Consider the following 25,659-nt stretch of genomic DNA (forward strand, 5'->3'; position numbering starts at 1 on the left):
GCAATTATAGGATAACTGTTTAAAAACATAATCAGGTGTTCATAGCTACATCTAACATCATTTCAGTGTACATACGGTTAAAACACTCAATAAGCTTGTAAATATTAACAAAAAATATACACTCTGGTTACAGTAAGACACAAAATAATTTGCTTTAATATCAGAGGTGGAAATGTGTATGTAAATGAAAAATCTCGAACGGACTCTCTAACCTTTATGTTTCCAGATGTCATAAAGGCGATACATAATAGCAATAGAAGTACCTCTTACCCTATCATGTATTGTTACGTTTGGTTCTGGCTTCAGCTGAATGGATGACAATTGTTTTCCCACATGTAATAATATTGAAGAAGAGGTGATTGACCAGTTTAATTAGTGTACAGACTTATTAGACCTCAAAAGTATCGAACATGTATAGGTCTCTTTGGAAGAAGAATCACATGTATTCAAATGACTCTGAACGTTAAGGATTCTCTGAACGCATCTGTTTCAGTAGTTGTGGATGTCTTAACAACACTGATTTTAAACATGCAATATCGATATGATATTGTTCACACAGTTTGACATAGTATACATTACATTAAAGTGAAATGTTTTTAACTATAAAAATGTTAATTTCCTTCCACCAAATATTAATCGCAATCGTAAGATGAATGAGAAGTTAATTAAATTTTGAACCAAATACAGATAAATAATCCGATGTCAGATATTCACAGAAATTAAATATGAGAATTATTGTAATTATTTTATAACAGTAAATTTGCATTAGCATTATAATGTACTATTAATTCCATTGTATTTTAATTGCTCCGTGCAGTATACACACATATAGATATATGTAGGTATAAATAAACCTATATGAAGTGAAAGTATAATATTATTTATTATTAATGAATATATACTTACGCTGTATAATACTGAGTACTTTAAAGAACAAGAACTGGGAACGTATACGAACCGTTGTCCGTGAATCAGATTTTAATGTCTCTTTAGGTTTGTTATTATTCGCGATTATCGTAACACGTTTCTTTGATTTATCTTCACAAGAACCTGAAGCAGACTTGGGTACGTTTTCGGCTCTTTTTGTATTTCTTTCTTCTCGGTAATTTTCATTTATCGTCTGCAAAGTGGTTGGTTCTGTCTTTGTTTGCTTTAACAGCATGTTAGTTTTTCTTTTATTAATCTGATCTATCAGGGTCTTCTTACATTCAAGGATCATTGAACTAGCTTCCAAAATATCTAATTCACTAAAGGTACTCTTTTCAGCATCAAGCGCTTGGTCTTCTGGCTTTGTAACGGCAAAAACTCCACAAGAGCCCAGGACGCAGTTTTTCAAGACTTTCCATCCCCTCAGGGGGCCTTTTCATTTCCGTTGCAGAAAGAACAAAGAAAACAACCATAAAAATAATAATAAATAAATAAATCACATATTTCAAGAACACTAAAATATACATTATTTATTTATTATTAAATAAGCTAGGGATAATGGGTTATTCCTTTATTTGTGATCTTAATATAGCTAAAGATATTAATACAAAAGCACTCTTGTGCTTAACCAACAAATAATTTCATCGATTCTGTAAGCACGTGTGTTTAGTCATGCTGTTTCGAACAATCAAACATAGAACCGCACATGAAAGCAGATGTATCAACATAATAACTGATATGAAGGTAGAGGTCTAAAATTAATACCTCGCCTGAAATCAGATGTATGAACATAATACCTGATATGAAGGTAGAGGTCTAAAATTAATACCTCGCCTGAAATCAGATGTATGAACATAATACCTGATATGAAGGTAGAGGTCTAAAATTAATACCTCGCCTGAAATCAGATGTATGAACTTACTATCTCGTATAAAGGCAAATACATGAAATAGTACGTCACATGAAGGCAGGTGTTTCTAACAGCATTTTGCGTATAGAAACATTTAAGAAAGAACGTAAATAATAATCTTATACAACAAAATGAGAAATAAAAACGCGATTTTTTTCTTTCAGTTTTCTATATAAACACAATACTAATAACGATTAACTCTAAATTGTTGTCTTTTTTGTTGTTTTCTTCATAAGCAAACACATCTACAAAAATACTTGAAAAGATCATCAAGTGTGGTAAGTAGTATTGACTGTAACTGAAAACTTACCTTGGCCTTATTTGTAAGGTTAATTAAACATATTCAGCTTTACTAGGTTCATATTGATGTTTTCATAAATTAACTACCAAAGGGTCACTAAACACACTTGACATTTTCAAATGTGGGAGAGCTATAACAGAACACCCAACCCTACTATCCAATTAAAGGATAAATTGGTATTGAGGCCAGATGCTCTCTCACACCAGTATAATCAACTGAATAATCCCTGTGTTCCACATACTTTAATTATCAAGAACTACAAGATAGCATGTAACTTACCACAAAGCAATAAGACAGATCGAAATGAGTGCTAGCTCTTCCCTCCAACAAGGATATCTTACAACTGTCAGTTTCGAAGCCCAGGGGAACGTGGCCTTGAGAACCACTTCAGTTGGATCTTAAGACAGAGAGTCGTTTTTCAAACCGTTTTATGCACTATATCGATAACATAAAACCGAAAGACAACTTCAAATGTAACTTAATATTAACAGGAAAGTGTATAATTCTTTAAGCTAAAAAATAATCTTCATTTAACATCTTAAAAATTTTAATTAAATAAATATGATATTTCTTACATTTATAATATATTTTCATGTTAAGCATTGATAATGTTTAAAAGTTGCCAACTGTCTACATGTATATGTAATTTTTCTTTACAGTTTAAACAGATAATTAGCAAAGAAAAATGACGCCTGTTATATTATTTGAACTCCTTACTAGTAGACAAGTAGTACAGTTATGTAATAACAACAACTATATAGTTATATACCGGGAAATCAGTTAAGTTTTCCAACATATTTAAATTATTAGACAATATATCAAGAAACCTACCGGCTTTCCCTTCCAAACACACGTGATCAGACTATATAAGAGAAATCTCGACATTTTCTTTACGATAATTGACATATTATTCAATTCAGTATGATACAGTTAGTTAAATTAACTTTGACTCACTTAAATTGTAAGAATATATAACACAAATTAAACAAACTGTCTTTCCATTGACTAAATAAAGCCAGTGTGTTTAATAGCTATTCACTTACTGTATTAAGTTCTACAATAAGCTTCTTCACTTATTATGGTACATAATTCTTTTTGCTATCGAATCGTATCCACTGAATGGTAGTCATTTCAACACTATTATTAACAGTAATTTTTACAATTTTTTTCTTCACTGTGAATTTCCAACATAAAGAACTATTATTTCGACTATAAACATTGAACGTTGTACGTCACTGCTCACGAAGTTTTTCGCTTACTTGGTAACAATTCTTTCTGATAGTTTTATTCAGAACTTATGAGACGATGCTAAAGTTTTTATAATCCAATATAATTATAATATTATATAAAAACATTTGTTTTGTATTTGGACAAATTACTTTCTTTTATTTCAACAACGAGATCATGTATGCAATATAAGCATATTAAGCATAGATTTAAGTTATGTTTTGTGACATATACTGTTTTAGTTAAAAATATCTTTAGGTATTTTTAGTAATAATGTGAAGCACACAGATCGAAACCCCGCTATATTCGTTTGTTTTTCAATTGCGAGGACAGCTAAACGTTGGATTTCAGTGCTAGCCGTTCCTAATTTTGAAATGATATACTAGAGAGAAGACAGCTATTCAATACTATCTGTCGTAAATATTTGAGCCCATTTTTAAAAACGAGTAGTGGGATTTCCCAATAAATGCAAAGTTTTTGATGCACTAAAAACCATGAAAGTTATAAAGTAATTTTATTGTAACAATCTGTTCGAGCAAAAATAAACCTTTTGAAAAATTTTAAGGAAACAATAAAAGAAAACTTTAAAACCCTTTTGTTCCATTACTTCTACAAAGATCTTTATTATCGGCTCCTTTTCATCAGTAATTTCGTCTTCTGGACAAGTTACATAGGCATCAGCAGCAAAAGATGTCATGTAAGTCCCTCCAGGGTACGGCAGGCAGTAAGTTTGGAATCCATTGTCACAGTGACCAGGAAGATATGTAACTAAAAGCGTTGTAAGTACATATCTAGGCATTTATTAAATTTGTGTTAATTTTATAGTTCTAACAATGTGTTTAGTATGAGAAAACATATTTATTGAACTGAAACTACATGTTTTTAAAAGTTTCATCTATTTGTGTTTAATGTAAACAGTTAAAGTTATTGAGTGTCATATATACTTACAACACCCATCAGCATCTCTTCGGTATCCTCTTGTGCAGTTGAGGTTCTCGGCTGAAACATACACTGGGAAAAACAACAGATCGTTAATCTTTTTAGCGCGTTTAATGTCACCGTTGGAATACAAGGTTTTTCACGATGAGCACGACGCACTAGCTATATTACTATGACTCATTCTGTAAAATAACAACATAAATGTTACTTTTCGTGAGAAAAATAAAACGTGCTTCAAAACTGTTTCTTAACAGCAGACTTGTTTCTGTATGTACTTCCTGATTGAGTTAACTAATGAAACTAATCACACAAACTTGGAAATATATGAAATTACACACAATCTTTTGCTATAAATTTAAAGTATTGAATATTCAGAATACGTTCCTAAAAAACACTTGGTAGATGTGATATGTATCTTTACAGTTCATAAGAGTTTTCTTCAGCATACAGAAGTTGAGTTCATTATATCAAATTAACTTTGGAGCCTCACCACTTCTCTCTACAGGTTTTCCATAATCCATCTAGTGTTTGATCACATTGTTGCTACATCAGTCACGTGACTGGTATGTCTGTGTGTACAATAACATGCATATCTATCTAATTACTCAGTGGTTCATCTCGTTTCTGGACTGAGATTTTTTTCTTTTTTTTGCGTACTGTCGCCTGGCACACTTCGGAGGTTTTTGACGTTTGTGTTCGTACGACTTGTTGCAGGTCTTTTTCCGACTTGTTCTGGCGAACCAAAATTATTTTTTTGATGCTCTTAAGTACAAGAAATATATTTGTTTCGAAAAATTTAAATTCTCATTTGAATATACTTTAATGATTTGAGTATATAAAAATTTACATTGGAAAGGTCTGTTACATATTTTTCCCAAAAGCGACTAATTTTCGGTGATATCACACCATCTACGAAATGTTAAGCTATGTGATAAAGTAGTTCTGATAAATTCTGTTCTACCGTGACTTTATAACAGATTGATTGTCACATTATTTGCCAGGTTGCTTATTCAGAACTGTTTTGGTATGGCTTATCCATCCCTATACACTGTAGAGTATCATTACTAAGAACATCAGCAGCAGCTTGTCACTGATAGTGTATGTTTACAATATAAGTACCGATAAGATTACTAGTCTTCATCACTGCCCTGAAATAGCTCTTTTCAGAGCATCTTTAGCATCACCTGATGGAATGTGATGCATCTTCCAAGAGTATATTACAGCTGTCAATATCAATATCTGCAAATAATATGTCGACCCACTTAGCACCTTGGAGTTGGTCAACATCAACCATTACTGGAGTCCTGATTATTACTTTTTCAGCCATAATTTCGATAAACAATATATTTGACCTCTGTATTGAAATATCAAAATGCATTTGATAGTATTTTGTGATATAATAATTGTTCTGTTATGAACTTTGGCACAGCATTTATGACTTACAAAGATACATTTATAAAAATTTAAACTACATAGAACATAAAGGTGCATTGTGGACAGAGCAAATTTTTTATAATAGTTTTTGGGATAATAATTGATATATAATAGTTTTTGGGAATAAAAATTGACATAAGGCCTTGTCATTGAATTGCTGAAAAGTGTTTTTACAGGGTGTCCTTGTCTAAAGACAATGTATTTATATCAAAATACTGAGAATGCTCACCTTAGACATTTTAAATGTCACAGATGGAGCATATTTTGTTGCCATAATATACAAGATAGAAAAAATGTTCTTGCATGAAAAACTTGTAACTTCATGGTCAATTTTTGCCATATTCAAGAAAATTTCAAACTTTATTTGTTATAAATCATTTTTATCAAACTGTCCATAAGGCAGAATTTAATAATTTGGTCATATCATAATCATCAGATATAAGTCTTTCTTTAATTAATTTGTTTATCTTGAATATTTAAACATTTTCCACATTTGATCAGTGTCTTCAAACAACTCAGATGCTCAGCTCAGAACTGATAGTTTTTGTCCCATCCTTTCCAAATTAGATTTTTTGCAATTTGTAACCAAAATATCATTTCTAATATTCATATCTAAGTTGATAATAAATTAATCATTACACTTTTAAATGATTATGCAGCAAATATGTCTAAATAATTAAAAGATGGTAAGATAATTTCTGGCTGAAAGTTTTATTTGAGTATTCTTTGCATTAAACTAGTTTTTGGCTACAACGTTCATATCAGTATTTACTTACAAACAACCAGTAGACTCCAAATGAAAGGGCAGTGATGTTGACTGCAAGATAGACTTGAGTAATTAAAAAGACGACCACATGTGATAATGGTTTGTTTGTTAAATGTTGGAGATAAAATATAACCAGGTTTATGTCACGTAAAGTAAAACAAAAGGTATATTGTAAAACTACTTTTATGATACTAGGAGTCAACCACAGGAAACAAAATAATGTTGATCACTTAAGTATTTGAAAGGAATACATGTTTCTTTTCAATGTTGTTGGGTAAAGAAACAAATGAAAGTAAATCACAATCATCTTTTAAAATAAAACTATTTTCATTGTTGACTTTTGACACGTATATTTGTAATATGCCTTTTGAGTACTTTGGGCATCTTTATATGTAGAGTCTAGAGACTATGATATTGAATATTGTCATGAAAAATTAAATTCAGTTCATTCAGGCACACACTTCTTTTTAAAAATGTTATAATCATACTTTCTTTTTTCCAGTGTTTTAGTCACATATAATCATATGGCAAGTTATAAACAACACTCTTGTAAACCAAAAAGTGTCCACTTGTATATACATTTCCCCATGATAAATTGAAGTACTCCTAATATATTGCTGTTGGGAAAAAATAAAACTGAACAGAAATAAATAGGGCAAATAACTGCAGAGGAATTAAGCAGTGGTTGTTATATAAAGATTCCACAGTGTTCCTTAATAACAAATCAGAAATAGGGTGTTTAAAATATAATAACAACGAAACAAATTAAAATCCAATGAACAAACATTAAAATGAACATAGCAAAGGGAAAGGTCAAGTAGAAGCTTGTAACAAGTTGGCTATTTAATTCATTCCTTTTCTTGTAATTATGCTTATGTTGGTCAAACAAAACAATCTCTTTCAGTTAAAGGAACAAGAACAGGAGCATATCCAGGATGAGAGGGTGGAGTATTTATTTGTGTCCTGGTTTCGGGTTATGAGTCAATATGGCCAGTACTAAAAAGTAAAGTAGTAAAAGTGTGAAATGATATGCAGCAAAAGTATAATAACAACTCGCCAGGACGACTAACGAGTAGTTCAAACAGTAGCGTTAGTCACCTGAAGTTGGCCTTTCCAGTCCTGGTGTCGAGTTATTTAATGTTCTGGCCATTGTCCAATGTCAAATTGAATCAGAGAGATTAAAACTGTAAAAAAGGAACCACAATTAAAAAGGTGTAATGAATAAATATGCAACACTTAAATGAGATTAAAAAGATTAATGGCCATTAAAAAATTAAAAACATTATCAAGGTGGACAGAGTCACCATCACCCATAACTCTGTCTAATGTTACAGACTGACCCTGGGAAAAAATATGTTTAAAATATTGCCGTCGTTGAGAATTGTAACGATGGCAAGAAAGTAAAACGTGGCTGATAGTGTTTTGAGTGTTACACAAACTACACATTGGTGCATCAGTTCCAGATAAAAGAAAATGATGAGTTAAAAAACTGTGACCAGTGCGTAGCCTAGTGAGAACAACTTCGTCCTTCCGAATTTACGGAAGCTAGATGGCCAAAGTCCAATTTTGGGTTTGATTTGAAAAAGTTTGTTGTCGCGTTGCTCACTCCAAGTGGACTGCCAGCTGGCACGGAGCCGAGCCTTGAAGACAACACCATAGTCCATGTACGGAATAGGCATAGGAGTGATAGTGCTGAAGCAGACATATTTAGCTGCCATGCCTGCAAGCTCGTTCCCGCAAATACCAACATGGCCTGGTATCCAGAAAATCTGGATTGAAGTAGCTGCTAATGAGAAATGGGCCAGTCCGTTTCGAATATCAGCGAGAATAGGATGTGAGCTAACGTGTAGCGATTCCAAAGCAAGTATAGAACTAAGCGAATCAGTATAAATAGTGCAGTTGGAGTACTGCTCAGCTGCAATATGATCCAGGACAAGAGATATGGCATACAGTTCAGCAGTGAACACAGAAGCTGTAGAAGGGATTCTGTGCCCAACTACTGACCCATAGCAAACCATAGCAGAGCCCACTGAATTACCTGATTTGGAACCATCTGTATAAATGGGAACTGAATGATTGTTTGAAAGATATTCATTGAATAAAAGACGGTACTTCCAATCTGGAGTATCTGCCTTTTTTAGGTGACTGAAAGAAAGGTCTCATTTGGGGGCTGTAATAAGCCATGGTGGGATGGGCCGACCTGTGGAATCTGCAATGTTATCCAAGGACAGACCCAATTCATCCAATTGCGCCCGGAAGCGAAGGCCAAACGGAGCAATGACAGATCGTCTGTTCTGAAAAAAGTACTGCCCACCGAGGAAGGAAAACACATTTCCAGGTGGGATGCTTTGGAAAGGAATGAAGTTTCGAAGTATAATGTAAAGATAGTTGCAAACGGCGAAGGTGTAGAGAAGGTTCATGAGATTCAATGTATATACTTTGAACTGGAGAGGTACGGAAAGCCCCAGTGCAGAGTCGAAGTCCTTGGTGATGAATGGGGTCCAGCATCTTTAAGGTCGAGGGTCTGGCAGAGCCATAGACCATTGATCCATAATCGAGTTTCGATCTAATAAGAACACGATATACCTATAACATTGAACAGCGATCTGCCCCCCGAACTGGTAGAAGAGAGAACACGGAGGATGTTCAGTGCTCTTGTGCAGTTGACCCGAAGCTGCTTTAAGTGTGGTATAAAGGTCAGTTTACGATCAAAGATAAGCCCCAAGAACTTGGTCTCCGGGACCACTGGCAGCAAAACTTCACCGATATGAAGTTCAGGATCAGGGTGAATACCCCGTTGACGGCAAAAGTGCATGCATACAGTTTTGGAGAGAGAGAAATTAAAGCCGTTCACCAGAGTCCACTTCCGTACACAATTGAGGGCAGTTTGTAGTTGCCGCTCAATATATATCATGTTTGACGACTGACATGAGATATGAAAGTCGTCGACATACAGTCCATTCGCAACAGTGAGAGGGAGTTCTTCAGTGATGGCATTTATCTTTATACTGAAGAGTGTAACACTCAATACACAGCCTTGAGGGACTCCAAGTTCCTGTACAAAAGAACGGGAAAGTGTCGAACCCACACGAACTTGGAATCTCCTGTCCATTAAAATTTTTTAAATAAACATGGGTATATGGCCACGTAACCCATATGTATGGAGGTCTCGCAAAATGCCATACCTCCATGTTGTGTCGTAAGCCTTCTCTATGTCAAAGAATATTGATACAAGATGTTGGCGGTTGAGAAAGGCTTCTCTGATCGATGTTTCAAGACGAATTAGGTGGTCTGTGGTGGAGTGCTGTCGTCGGAACCCACACTGGGTGGGCGAGAGGAGGTTTTTTGATTCAAGGAACCAAACAAGACGAGCATTAACCATCTTTTCTAATGTCTTACAGAGACAGCTCGTCAAAGCAATTGGACGGTAGTTTGAAGGAATCTTGGGATCTTTCCTGGCTTACAGAAATGTAAAATAATAGCCTGGCGCCAGGCATCAGGATAAACATTCTCCTGCCAGATCCGGTTGAAAACAATCAAAAGGACATCAAGAGAAGCAGGAGATAGATGGTGCAGCATGTCATAATGAATATCATCAGGTCCAACAGACGTACTGGCAGACCGATGAAGGGCCATTTTTAGTTCCACCAGGGTAAAGGGACAATTATAGTCAAAGAAACAGTCAGTTCGAAAGGAAAGAGGTGATCGCTCTGCCCGAGTCTTGATGGCAATGTTCCGAACATCAGTCACCTCCTGACCATCAGAGAGTAAAATCGAGAGGGGACAGAATTGTAGTGCCCATTAACCTTTCGAATCCTGTCCCATATGATCTTGGAACTGGTGATAGAAGATATGCTGGTTGTGAACTTAATCCAAGATTTCTTCTGGCTTTGACGTCTTACCCACCTAGCATGTGCACGGGCCCGTTGGAAAGCAACCCGGTTTGAAAGTGTGGGATATCTACGAAAAGTATCCCAGGCCCGCTTTTGAGCCTTCTGTGCTAAGTGGCAAGCAGGATTCCACCACGGACAAGGATACTGTGGAAAACGTGTCGAGGTTTTAGGAATACACTGAGCAGCTGCATGTGTAATACAGTCAGTTATCGCTGCCACACAGTCGTCTATTGATGGCTGATTTATGATGGCAGGATCAAGTTCTGCGAGAGCAGTGAAAGTGGACCAGTCTGCCTGATCCAGCTTCCACCGGGGCACGCGGGTAGGGTGGCATCGACCACGGCCAGTCTCTCTCAAAAGGATCGGAAAATGATCACTGCCTAGTGGATTACTGTCAACCCTCCATGAAAAATGGGAGAATAATGAAGGGGAGCAAACTGAGAGATCAATAGTGTTAAAGGACTGACTAGGTGCATGAAAGTAAGTGGAAGAACCAGTATTGAAAAGAGAAAAATTGTGATGAGAGAGCATCCGCTCTACAGATCGGCCCCTCCCATCATAAATAGCACTTCTCCAGAGAGGGATGATGTCCATTAAAATCCCCTAGCATTAGAAATGGAGATGGCAACTGTTCAACGAGAGCATCAAGATCTGATTGATCATATGTCTCTCCAGGGGACAGGTACAGAGAACAAACAGTGATGGTATGACCCAAGGAAACACGGATGGCTACAGCCTCCAAGGGTGTGTTGAGTGACAAAGACAGGGTGGGCACGTGTTGATCAGCCAACAGTGCCACCCCTCCATGTACTCGACCTTCACACAACCTGTCATTTCTGTACAGAGAAAACTGCCGAATGGAGACAATATCAGCAGTTTTGAGAAATGTTTCTTGTAAAGAAAGACAAACAGGATGGTAGGAAGCAATCAGCGTTTTGATATCATCCAGATTAGAACGTAAACCTTGACAGTTCCATTGTATCAAGGTGGCCATTTTTAAGAATGGGTAGGTGAAGTGGCTGGAGAACCCTTCGGTTTACGAACACGTCTTTTTTCTTTACTGTCTTTAGTCGGAGGAGGTCTATCAACCTCCATTGATCCTGCTCTGGGTAGGGTGGGCAGGTTTTTGTTATTGAAAGGGGAATCCAGTGACTGAGCACGCGAACGAATAATTGTTTTGTCTCTTGTGGTGGGAGAAAAAGATGTATCAGAAGAAATGCCTGTATTTGAAACTGAAGGACGTGGATCTTGAGGTTTGTTGGAAGATATGGGAGGAACAGAGATGGGTGTGGAAGTCGATTCATCAACCTTTTTAACCACGAAGGTCAAAAGGCCTTTCATTTGTTTTGAAAACGATTCTCTTGGAGGCACAGAGAGATCTGTCTGCACTCCCACTGTAGTTGTGGAATGAAGTGCAGCAGCATATGTCCGAGATGGAGTTGTGGACAGCAATTTCCGAGCCTCAGGATAACTAATGTTATGTGTCGTTTTCAAACGCTGCACCTCTTTTTCCTCCAACCATTTTGGGCAAGAATGAAAGTAAGAGGGGTGAGAACCATTGCAGTTTATGCAATGTGGGTTCATGTCACAATCATAGGCATCGTGGTTCTTGCCTCCACAACGAGCACATGTCAGGAAACCATGACAAGATGTCTTTGAGTGTCCGAATCTCTGACATTGGAAACATCGAAGAGGGTTTGGTATGTATGGCCAAACCCTGCAAATGAGATAACCTGCCTTGATGGTGGCAGGTGCACGTGGTGAAGTAAATGTTAAAACGAGGGTATTTGTTGGCAGTGTAACTCCATCTTTGCGAGTGGAGATGCGCCTCACTGCAGAAACTCCTTGAGTGGAGAGACCAGCGAAAATCTCTGACTCGGAACGTTCTTCAAATCCCTTTCAACAATAACTCTTCGTGAAGAATTCAAGGTAGCATGGGGTGTAACCTCAATTGGTATATTCCCAGTTGCCTTTGAATTCAAGAGGAGTTCACTGTGTTGGGATGTGGATGTTTCAACCAATATGTCACCAAATCGAAGTTTCTTTACTGACTTTGGAGAGCCAGCAAGTCCCTCTAGTCTCTTCTGAATAAAAAAAGGGAACATTTGCCATAAAGGTTTTTACCGAAAGAGAATGTAATATAAGAAAATGAGGTACGTGTGTTACTGATGTTGAAGATTGCTGTTCTGAGTGTTCAAGACGTGGTCGCTTACCCATTAACTGTTTTTTTTACAATTTTATTTAAATTTTTTGGAGGATCCATAGGAAAAGGAAAAAATTTCGGTACCCACTGACCCCACCCACCATGGAGCCCTACAAGGGGACGCACTACAAAGTCATGCAAGGACAATGCAGCAACGCCAGGGTTTCGTGAGCACTATACCCAAACACCAGCATCAGGCACAATGTCCACAACATCCGTTGAGAACTTCCAACACTGGTACTTGGTTGACTCTAGCCCAAGTGGACCAGCCGATTGACCCAAGGGGGGCCAACCAAAGGTCGCCCGTCTACAGGAATTCGAGGCCAAAGTGGTGTGTTAGGGTTGGGCCCCTCAACCACCAGGATCTTCTCCTCCCCTTCACGGGTCGCCACGCACGGCAAACACGTGGGTGGATGTTTAGATCCCAGAGAAGGTAACCAGACAGAACAGAACCTTCCCTGGGAGGTCCCCTGACCACGTACAGGAATCCACACCGAGGGGTCACCTTTTGGCAGTTTTCTTTATGTTGAAATAACAGGTTGTGTGATGGATAAGTTCGTAGAGGGATGGCATTGCTGGTTGACTAGCAAGAACCCACCTTGTATGTGCCACTCAGTATACACTTGGAGGCTGTAGCTATCAATATCTTCTTGTGTTGTACCATCACTGGTTGTTCTCTCTACTTATATCATGGAGGAACTTTAAACTTTGATGCTGTTATAGAACTGTGGCTACCTTTATTTTTTGTCTTGGGAGACTTGACACAGTCTTCTTTGGGGTGGTGCTGATATTGATGGCAGGAGTTGTTCCATTTAGCATAAACTCGTAGATCATAACTTGTCTCTTAATCAGCGGTGGCTCTTTTATCTGTTTTCATGCATCTAGTCAGTCTTTTACTGCTTATAATCTATCTGTCTGTTCCCTTTCATTTTTTCTGTTTCTCTTTTTTTCTTGGAAGGTTTACAGTGACACTGGACAGTGATAATATTCCTATCATTTTGAGAGAGACTGGGTGTGGTCAGTGTCATCCAACCTGAGTGCCACAATGTTAAATGGCCCAAAACTGGTGCTGCTGTTTTTAATCTTCCAGCTATTAATGATTAGGTGGAGAAAACAGCTAATTGTATCATTTTAGCAGCTGTTTGTTATAGACTCAGAACCTCAACTTGTTTTCCATGGTGGTTTCCTGCCTGCTAGCAGACATGAAAGACTCTGAAACAGGCCTGGAATATCTTTTGTGGGTATTACACTCTTTCTAATTGCATTGGTGTTTAGTGGGTCCATGCTCATTCTTTGCAGGTCCAAAGTCAAAGCCAAAAGGAATCTTGAACTGAGGGCTGTATCTTGAGTGTCATGCTTTTCAATGTGAAAATCAGTACTATTACAATCAGATGTGGCTGTTATTAGATGACGGTGCTGTCAGCTTGTTTTTTTCATGTGTGCGTTTTATTTATTTTATCAGTGAGTAAAATGTAAAAAAAATAGTAACTTATGATATAAGGTAAAGTAATTATTCTCAATATGGTATGCTTCTGAGTTATATAATTTTTGGGTTTTAGTTTCGGAGCTGCTGTAAAAACAGCCTTGTGAGGGATGTCATCATATTTAACCTGATTATTCTTTTTACTTTCATGTATAAGAAAATTATGTTTGCTTTGGCAACGTTTTAACTGACACGTGGGTGTTGATTTCGGAGCTCTAGCAATAATAAATTTGTCTCGGCTTTCAGCATTTTCAATAACAATAAAAACGTTTCTCTGGTGATGTTCTGGTTTTCTGAAGAGTCTTACGGTGATAATTTTATCATCTCGCTGTTGACAAGTATAGCAGACGGAGGCCTGATGTCATTTGACACCTCCCTCTGAATACATTCTTCAACGCCTTTTATTTCTTTTGAAGCTGATGTTTCTGTCTGAAGATGTAAATAATAATTATCTATAGTGGGCAATACTCATCAATCGAGGAAATTTTGTTGTTTTAATAACAATAATCGGTTAATAAACATTTTTAAAATATATACTTTATTATTTATATAGCAATCATTTTACTATAATACGCGTAAAACCAAATAACTATTTATATGCAAATTATGAAATTGGTTTCAGATATCTGGTTTTTTTTTTTTTTTTCAAAACTGTGAAATATATCTCAAGCATTGTCCCAACTAGTGAGGAAGTCAATATACAGCAGACAATAGCTTTAAATACTGTTTTACATTTATATTTTGTACGTTCAGAGAGGATAACTGGTTTGTTTATATTATTGCTAAAACAAAGTTGTTGTTTTAAACTAAGCAGAAAGCTACTCAATAGGCTATCTGTGCCATACCCACCACGGGTATTAAAACCCGATTTTTAGCGTTGTAAACCCGCAGACATACCGCTGAGCTACTGGGGGACTCATAAGAGTTTTCTTCAGCATACAGAAGTTGAGTTCATTATATCAAATTAACTTTGGAGACTCACCACTTCTCTCTACAGGTTTTCCATAATCCATCTAGTGTTTGATCACATTGTTGCTACATCAGTCACGTGACTGGTATGTCTGTGTGTACAATAACATGCATATTTATCTAATTACTCAGTGGTTTATCTCGTTTCTAGACTGAGGTATTTTTATTTATTTTTTTTGCGTACTGTCGCCTGGCACACTTCGAAGGTTTTTGTCTTTCACGTTTGTGTTCGTACGACTTGTCTTTTTCCGAATTGTTCTGGCGAACCAAAATTATTTTTTTGATGCTCTTAAGTACAAGAAATATATTTGTTTCGAAAAATTTAAATTCTCATTTGAATATACTTTAGTGATTTGAGTATATAAAAATTTATATTAGAAAGGTCTGTTACATATTTTTTCCAACAGCGACTAATTTTCGGTGATATCACACCATCTACGAAATGTTAAGCTATGTGATAAAGTAGTTCTGATAAATTCTGTTCTACTGTGACTTTATAACAGATTGATTGTCACATTATTTGCCAGGTTGCTTATTCAGAACTGTTTTGGTATGGCTTATCCATCCCTATACACTGTAGAGTATCATTACTAAGAACATCAGTAGCAGCCTGTCACTGATAGTGTATGTTTACAATATAAGTACCGATAAGATTACTAGTCTTCATCACTGCCCTGAAATAGCTCTTTTCAGAGCATCTTTAGCATACCTGATGGAATGTGATGCATCTTCCAAGAGTATATTATAGCTGTCAATATCAACATCTGCAAATAATATGTCGACCCACTTAGCACCTTGGGTTGGTCAACATCACCCATTACTGGAGTCCTGATTATTACTTTTTCAGCCATAATTTGGATAAACAATATATTTGACCCTGTATTGAAATATCAAAATGCATTTGATAGTTTTTGTGATATAATAATTGTTCTGTTATGAACATTGGCACAGCATTTATGACTTACAAAGATACATTTATAAAAATTTAAACTACATAGAACATAAAGGTGCATTGTGGACAGAGCAAATTTTTTATAATAGTTTTTGGGATAATAATTGATATATAATAGTTTTTGGGAATAAAAATTGACATAAGGCTTTGTCATTGAATTGCTGAAAAGTGTTTTTACAGGGTGTCCTTGTCTAAAGATAATGTATTTATATCAAAATACTGAGAATGCTCACCTTAGACACTTTAAATGTCACAGATGGAGCATATTTTGTTGCCATAATATACAAGATAGAAAAAATGTTCTTTCATGAAAAACTTGTAACTTCATGGTCAATTTTGCCATATTCAAGAAAATTTCAAACTTTATTTGTTATAAATCATTTTTCATCAAACTGTCCATAAGGCAGAATTTAATAATTTGGTCATATCATAATCATCAGATATAAGTCTTTCTTTAATTAATTTGTTTATCTTGAATATTTAAACATTTTCCACATTTGATCAGTGTCTTCAAACAACTCAGATGCTCAGCTCAGAACTGATAGTTTTTGTCCCATCCTTTCCAAATTAGGTTTTTTGCAATTTGTAACCAAAATATCATTTCTAATATTCATATATAAGTTGATAATAAATTAATCATTACACTTTTAAATGATTATGCAGCAAATATGTCTAAATAATTAAAAGATGGTAAGACAATTTCTGGCTGAAAGTTTTATTTGAGTATTCTTTGCATTAAACTAGTTTTTGGCTACAACGTTCATATCAGTATTTATATTGAAAAGCTACTTTTATGATACTAAGAGTCAACCACAGGAAACAAAATAATGTTGATCACTTAAGTATTTGAAAGGAATACAACATGTTTCTTTTCAATGTTGTTGGGTAAAGAAACAAATGAAAGTAAATCACAATCATCTTTTAAAATAAAACTATTTTCATTGTTGACTTTTGACACGTATATTTGTAATATGCCTTTTGAGTACTTTGGGCATCTTTATATGTAGAGTCTAGAGACTATGATATTGAATATTGTCATGAAAAATTAAATTCAGTTCATTCAGGCATACACTTCTTTTTAAAAATGTTATAATCATACTTTCTTTTTTCCAGTGTTTTAGTCACATATAATCATATGGCAAGTTATAAACAACACTCTTGTAAACCAAAAAGTGTCCACTTGTATATACATTTCCCCATGATAAATTGAAGTACTCCTAATATATTGCTGTTGTGCAAAAATTAAAACTGAACAGAAATAAATAGGGCAAATAACTGCAGAGGAATTAAGCAGTGGTTGTTATATAAAGATTCCACAGTGTTCCTTAATAACAAATCAGAAATAGGGTGTTTAAAATATAATAACAACGAAACAAATTAAAATCCAATGAACAAACATTAAAATGAACATAGCAAAGGGAAAGGTCAAGTGGAAGCTTATAACAAGTTGGCTATTTAATTCATTCCTTTTCTTGTAATAATGCTTATGTTAGTCAAACAAAACAATCTCTTTCAGTTAAAGGAACAAGAACAGGAGCATATCCAGGATGAGAGGGTGGAGTATTTATTTGTGGTTAACCACAAATCTCTCCAACAGATTATTCATTTCATGTTCACCACAGGCATTAAAACTAAAATTTTAGTGTTATAAGCCTTCATACTTACTGCTGAGCCACTGGAGTTAATAAGAGGTCAAATGATCAAGCCAATATGAAAGTTCTTAAAGGTCCTCTGTCTCTCTCTCTTTTTTTTATAAACACATGATGTTATAACGTTTCGATTACTTACATTTAACATATTTCAATCTAGGCTAAAGCTAGATTATTTTTATACAAGAGAAAGTCCACATTTTGGTTTAAATATTTCATGTACACTACACACACAAGGATACATTCTATTGTGCTAGCCAAACTCTTGGAGAAGGCTACTGCCATTCAAATGTGTTTGAAAAATTGGCTTTAGCATTACATGTCTCCACACAAAATTAAATTTGAACAAAATTGACAATCCAAAGAAATATTTAAAAATATACAAAACAAAAGTGAGGGCATTGAAATTGATTTGCAATGGAACTTTATTTCAGTTTTTTTTCTTCTTTCTTCTTCTTCTAATCAGCATTTAATTTTATACTGCACAACTGTTAGAGAATGTTGACCCTATTGGACCAACTTGAACTTGAAGGCACAAGACACTGGAAACATTTTATTACCTCTGTTGAAAATGAACATCTTGGTTGTCAAAAGGAATCATTTTGTTATGTTTTGTGAATTAATTAGTCATATTTGCATTATTAATCTCATTGGCTTATGTGAAATTGCATTAGTTTTTGACTTTCAATTAATGCACAAAGTTACACAATATGCATTCTTTTCCAATTGTAGGTATCAAAACATGTTTTATTATTTCCATTTTATGAGCCATCAACATACCACTGAATTATCAGGGGCTAGTCATTACTTGAACAGTAAACATTTCTGTAGTAAATCAAAGTAACAACTTTGTTCTGAAAGTGGTAAGTTTTGTTTGTTTTAAACTGAGAGTACTTTAAACAATTCACAGATTGAAAGCAGGTTTGAAAGATTCAGGATTGGATTTAAATAGTCTTCATACCTTCTTCCTTGACATTCCAGTGAGAAGAAACAGTTTCACCATGGTTAAAGGAAGTGGACTATATCCAAAAGTCCTTTTGCTGTCATCAGTGGCTTGACAGTGTTGCTGTTGTTGAAAGTGCAATAAACAAGCTTCCAGCAGTTAACTTTTACATATCTGTAACTGAATCCAGGAGAAACAGGTAAGCTGGCCTGTTGAAATAAACTGCTTTATGCTAAGCTTGCTTGTTTCATTTCTGTTACCAAGTCTTTAGAACACTTAACTATATATTAAAGAGAATTTTAGGCCACAGTGCAAACAGTTTCTGCTATCAGTGGTCAAACACTTGTTAGGTAAAGCTCTTTTAAACACTGGTTCATAACTTGTTTTGCCTTGATCTTAACTTATAAGGTTTAAAGTGGAATTGTGTGCAACAAAATTTAAGTTTATACTACAATCCTTTAAAGGAGCCAACAGAGTGACTATTGAAGATTGTGACGAAATCACGCAGTACCTAAAATCCTATTTTGTCTTGCCACTAGAAATGGCACATTACTAAAACGACTTCATACTGATCAACCAGAATACCTAGATCTGTTTCTTCCATAACACAATTAAGAGTAATCCTGTCACAACTGTAATTATAATTCGAGTTGTGATATCTTACAGGAATTACTGTACATTTGTTAAAATTAAAAGTCATTTCCCATTTATTTTCTCAACTCATCAAATTCTCCAAATACTTTTATAAGGCAGTAGTATTCTACTCACATCCAGCAACATGGAAAACTGAAGTACCATCAGTTAATTTAATTAATCTGTTAACTTCCTTCATCTTTGTCATTTACAAAAATCCAAAAGAGTGAGTGCCATAACCTTAAGCCTTTAAGTATCCCACTCGTTACATTATTCCAATTTGACTGATCTCCATTTGTAACAACCCTCTTCCATCTAGCCAGTTTTCTTTCTTAAGAACCAACCTATCCTGCAGAGATACCTTTTAACAAACCATTTGTGTGGCTTTTTTTGTTTTAAGAACATACATAAAATTTTTCTTCATTACATCTTGTTACATTTAGAAAAATCAAAGCAACCTGTCATTTCAATCAGTAGGTCTTGTTACATTTTTAAGTCGTGGTAGTTTTAATTTTATAATTTTACCGAAATTTCATGCATGTGTAATACTGAAGTCAGCATAAATGTAACTACTGTTTTACAAGTAAGCAAATAGAAATGAATTCATTTATAATGAGTTTTATTTCACCATAAAAATTAGAACAGTTTTACCATTATTTAAACAAAAAGTTAGATTTTATGCATCCTTTTTTTACTGGCTTTTTATTGCAAAATTTATAAGTGAAGATTACTTCCCTTACTCTGGTCTCTCACTTTGGATGGATCATTCCAAATTATGAAAACACTAATGCACCAGAGAGGTTATGGTTATAAGCTGTACCTGCAAAACTGCAAATAAAAATATATAAGATCTGGTTTAGGGACTTCCATTGTACAAAGTGATTAAACTGCAGTGGTTGTTTATGAAACTTGTTTCAGAAAGGATGAAAATTTTACCTTATATTTTAAAATTGTTGCAACATTTGGAAATTTCTCACTTGTTATTTTCTTCTCTTTGAAGCTCAGTTGTTTCCCTTGTAAGTTAGTTGCAAGATATTGACTAGGTAATGAATATAAGAGCTCCATTTACATTTTTTAATTTTTCCTTTGCATAACTGTCAGGCATCTTATTGTCCAAATCTTCACCAATATTGTATTCATCATTCTGAACCTTATTTAATGTAACAACAATGTGCTTTGATATTTTGAACATATCTTTAATGTAGCATTGTATAATGTTTTTTGTCTGTTTCTTGCCTTATCTCAAAATACAACTAATAAAGCTTATGAGCTCAAATATGGTTTCAAGTAATCTGCCACTGTAATTCAGTGGACATCTGTGGCATTGCAAATATAGAACCACCACCTTCTTTATATGCAGCAGTAGCTGTGTGGTTATTTATAAATTATTTCATTATTTCAGTGTATGTTCTTTAATATTCTGTTTTTATAGATCTTTAGCCAGGAGATTTAGTGTATTAATTGAACAATCATAGCTAATTTATATATTGTCTTTACTTCTCAGTAATCTTTATTTTATGTACCAAAACTATAAATGAGTAGTTTTTTAATTAATTTCATTACTACAGTAAAACTTTACAACTGTACAGTATTTGCTCGCAGATAACTAGTTCAATTACATATACTAGCTATATAACGTTCTTGTTTGTAAACTATGTAGTGCTGTATGGAAACAAGTGTAGATGTTAAAATAGGTATATTTATTTACATAAAAATAGTACTATATCAACTGTATTTTGGTCATAAACAGTGAGAAGAATATACTATTTTGATAAGATATCTTACCTTCACTCACAAAATAGCTTTTCTTGACTAGTATTGCTCTCTATAAGCACAAATGTTTAACATATGCCATCATCCTTTAATATCCTGCTTCTGCATATTCATATTCAAATGATCATGGAGCAGCTTTTCACTAATGGAAGCTTGACATAACTCCTATTGTAACCAACACTCTTTCAACATGTGCACCAAATCACTTCTTAATTGGAAGTAGTACTGTACATACGTGCTATTTTTTGCTCACAGATTTGTCTGTATTTTCAGTTATTCTCGCGACTTCATTTTTCTTTACACTTTGTACAAGTTTTGCATTTTGGTATTTTACCAGTTTTTCAAAAATGTGTGACTTTTCAGGGATATTTTTGTTTTTATATTATGGATTTCACTCTGTGGCAAGTGGAGTCTGACCTGTATACTTTATTTATGGGAAACACTCTCCATCCTGTGACAATACTAGCTGTCAGTTACATTGTAGTCTTTCCTACTGCAGACCTGATTTTGACTTCGAGATGCCTCCAAGTTTTTGTTGATATACCCTATTAACATGGTAGCTCTGCTTTTCAATATAGAATTTTAAGGCCACTTGTTACACTGTTTCCAGTTGCTTGGTCCTCTTGAGTCTCCAATGCTCATTTTTTCAAGCTTTATTATAGTGGAGTATGAGAGCTCTTACCAGTTCCTGAGTGTTGTATCATGGAGGCCTGTCCTCCTGCGATGAATCACACCATCTATCTGAGAGTAGAGGGGTGGCATTATGCATGTTTTGATGGCATGTGGAACTTCCTAGTACTGACCTGATGTACAGTTTAAGATTGCTTCTGCTTTTAATTGTTGCACTGTGCTATATTTTTTACTATATATCTATTTTTTTTTTCTGTATCTTGATGTCTTTCCTACTTTGGAACTGATGATCAATCCCAGATGCCACCAGGTTTTAATTGAAGCATTCCACCATGTCATGTATATATCAAACATCTATAATTGCAGTTTGCCTCTCGGACTGAGATGTTTCTCCTAACTATTGCTGGATCTAGGGTTGAAAATGGTACAGCTAAGTAAGTTCTCGTGTGCTAGCTTGTTTCCTTCCTCTTACTGTGGAGTGAATGATGAATGCCAGTAGCCAACAGGTTTTGGATTGGAGATGCACCTCACCTTTGTGGTTCCTTTTCCTACCATTGGCTGGATATCAGTTCCTGGCAGATCTTGTGTTGTTTGTAGCTGGATACTGCATATTTTTTCACTTGTTTACAACCAGTTATCTTCCTTGTACTGCAGACCAAAAGTGCTATGCTTGTTCCTATCAGGTTTATGCCATCTTGCCTGAGCTTTCCACCTTCATGCAATCTGCTGGGTGCCAGTTTTAAATAAACCTGGTGTTGGTTGGGTTGGATATCATGCAAGTGATGATGGATTCTCATGTGGAAGCTCAACTTCTTTACCAATTTCCATTTCATGGAGAAAAGGTAGGCATTCCTCTACCTACTGCAAATCTGATATAGCATTCCAGGTACTGTCTGGTGTTGCTTGAGATTGAACTACCACTATGGTTTGTTGCATCCTAGTCACTCAACACACAGGAGTCCCATTCATTGATTATACATGTTCTGGGATTCCTTCATGTTTCAAACTTTTAAGTTCACAGTAGTTTCATTAAAGAGTATACCTGAATCAGGTGTGGTGTGATCTTCCACTGAGGTGCATTGTTTTCGCTTTTCATTTCATGCCTTCTGGTCTTTTTGAGCACTTTCTTTAGGGGTATCCTGTTTCTGTGTTACACTTTCACCAGTTCAGTGTGGGAATTTAGCTATTTTGTGTCAGGAGGTGAGATATCATATGGGAAGCTAGGATTTTCTACTCTGCCTCCTCACTTCCAATGATATATGGTGTAGGTCTTCTGATCGATCCTGAAGTGATTAATGAGTGCAGATTCAGAGAGCTGCTGTATGATCACATGCATTAAGTATGCACAAGCAGGAGATGCAGGGCTAGTGATATGGTTTGAAAATTGATCCAGTAGAGAGCAGTACTAGTCAGGAAAAGCTAGTTTGTGTAAGGAGGTATCTACCAGAAATACAGTGTAGGAAAATACTAACATAAATTTTCACTTTAACAAGATAAAATACATTATGAAAATAACTGAAGAGATGAATATCCATAATCCTGTTAGCTTGGTACTATAAAAATTAATCACAACAAACATTTATACATCTTTATTTGTATGGTTGGTGAAATTGTCTTTTCATAAAATTTGCTTCCAGTATATTAAAATCTCGATCTTGCTTGGCTTTATTCATATGTATATTGTAATCTCTTTTACACTGCATGGTCTTATGATCTTTCTGAAGACCATGTTGTGAGCGATACTTTTCACATAAACCATTGAGGTTGCTCATAAATGATGCTGATCATGTCACTACAACTTAATAGACTAATATAGAGAAATTCAATCTTTTAAGAATTTAATATTAGCTATTGTGCAAATATTATTTTGTGTATTGATACATGTACTCTTATGTATTTTGTATTTAAATTATTAAAAATTATTGCCTTTACAACTAATCTGGAGCTTATTTTCATATGATGTGTACTCTTTGTGAGAAACTATCTGGTACATATTTTTTAGTGAATTACTTCAGCAGTAGTGTTATCATGCATTGTTTTTTGCTGACTAGAAACGTAGCAGTTCAAATATATATAACAAGGAACTTGTTACAAGTCATTAGAAAAATAGAGAATTTTTTCATTTTCTTTATCTTGACATTACTCAATTTTTTTTATAATTATGTCAAAAGATCCAGTAGTATGTAGTAAACAACCATAATTAGCTGCATATATAATATTATAGAAGTGTAGTTTCTCTATAGACTTGCAGAATATGCTAAACTTTATGACTAGGAAGATCGTTTTTCATCGAGACTTTTCAAATTTTACTCATAGTTTATTTTAATCAAGTTCTGAAGCTTCAAAGGTTAGTTTATAGAGTAGGTTGAATTATTTTCTCCACAACTAACTTTCATAGATACTGTTAGGGTGCAAACAGACTGCATAACATTTAAATTACAATTATAGAAGGGTTGAAGTTGTATATTAAACATTCACACTGTACATGGTTGTTGTTGAAACTGGTTAGCAGATGATGTTCTATATTTAATTATATTGACTTAATACATACTTCAGTTCATTACATTTTCATTCAGATTGTTACAGCATGAAGTGCAATGTTATGCACTTGCAGTATTTCTATATTACCATTAACTTGTTTATGCAAGTTATAAGACAAAAATTACATCCCTCTTATGCTGATCAAATCAGAAACTTGTTAAAGATGTAATGTGTTTATGCAGTTTTAACAGTTCTTACAGTTGCCAACTTTATGCTGGAACATTTGGTATAGAAGGACTCCATGATATGCACTGGAGACTGCTGCTGCCCTCACTTAGATACAGGTTGAAGATTGTTAGCCTGAGGATTGAAAAGGAACATGCAAGTGATCTGGGAATGAGGGATTTTGTAACAATTATACAATTATGAGGGAATATGCAAATTTATTGTTTATATTTTATGTTAAAAGAAGAAAACTTTGAGTTGTAATAGCAATATAAAAATGTAAATATTTATAAATAAGTACTTGAAACTAATTTTATTGTTATTAATTTTTATAATTTTTGTTTTCTAAGAGTTACATTAAGAAAAGTTGCAATCTCTGATCTGTGTTAATGTGAACTTACCTCAGAGTTTTAAGTTTGACTGGAAAACTCAGTATTAAATTGACTGAGACTCCAGGGTTGATAGTGTCAGAGGGCACAGAATATTTTTCCTTTCCTTATTTGGTAAGTGACTTCTTACAGAAACCTCTGTTCTACAGTCACCATCAAAGTCAATTCCTGTACCTATGTTTCTAAGTTTACATTCCTATACTGTCAAAACCTTAGGGCAAATGTCACATGTTTTTGTCCAGAACAGATTAGAGGGATTTGCTGTCCCTCTCAAGTCAGACAAAAAGTTCTGGAGACATCTTGATTGAAACATTTATGCCATAGCTGAGCAAACTCCTTGTGAAGTCAAAATTCCTATTGAGGTTATCCCCATGCTATTTTGAACTCTTCATGAAGAGTTATTGTTGAGAGAGCTATTAAAAAACATTTTAAAGTTGTAGATACTCACTGGTTTCTCTAGCAAAGGACTTTCTGCTTTGCACACATCTCCACTTTTGAGGACAGAATTATGTAACTGACCAGTGTTCTAATTTTGACATTTACATCACCACATCTCATGCTTCTATCATGAGAGGATATTTCTACTACTAGAAAATATAGTCATATGTTCCTAACCTTCTCAGATGTTTCCAGTGTCAAAGGTGTGAACATACAAAGTTATAATCTTGTCATAATTCTTTGTTGTGTGCCTGTTGTGGTTGCAAAGACCTTGATACATACAGTTGTCAACTTGACCCTCACTGCATCATGGTGTTTCTTATCCCTCTTTTCCATTCTTGCCTTATGTAGGTGAAAGAAGTAGAACATTTTTGTATTGTAAACAACGTTACTTAACCAGATGCAGAACAATTATTCATTCACACTCTTTGTCATTTGAATCTGCTTCTGCTGACAGAGATATGCATAAATAACTCCAGGTTACAAGGAGGTCA

General features: G+C 34.9%; 2 long non-coding RNA genes across 5 annotated transcripts in view; both read right to left on the reverse strand.

Annotated features, from left to right (window-relative positions):
- Positions 1-912: 912 nt before the first annotated feature.
- On the reverse strand, positions 913-4,474 carry LOC143231562 (uncharacterized). The gene is made up of 3 exons (XR_013016980.1): positions 4,314-4,474; positions 2,418-2,535; positions 913-1,359 (listed from the first exon to the last, which is right to left on the reverse strand). It is a non-coding gene; the product is annotated as an uncharacterized LOC143231562 (long non-coding RNA).
- Positions 4,475-21,094: 16,620 nt separating this feature from the next.
- Positions 21,095-25,659, reverse strand: part of LOC143232897 (uncharacterized) — a 61,580-nt gene continuing 57,015 nt past the window's right edge. For all 4 annotated transcript variants that reach the window (XR_013017847.1, XR_013017851.1, XR_013017854.1 and 1 more), the window contains one exon: positions 21,095-24,473. This is a non-coding gene — a long non-coding RNA (uncharacterized LOC143232897). The remainder of the gene's footprint in view (positions 24,474-25,659) is intronic.

This window comes from Tachypleus tridentatus, chromosome 11 (genome assembly GCF_004210375.1).
Source record: "Tachypleus tridentatus isolate NWPU-2018 chromosome 11, ASM421037v1, whole genome shotgun sequence".
In the NCBI taxonomy this organism is placed as follows: domain Eukaryota; kingdom Metazoa; phylum Arthropoda; class Merostomata; order Xiphosura; family Limulidae; genus Tachypleus; species Tachypleus tridentatus.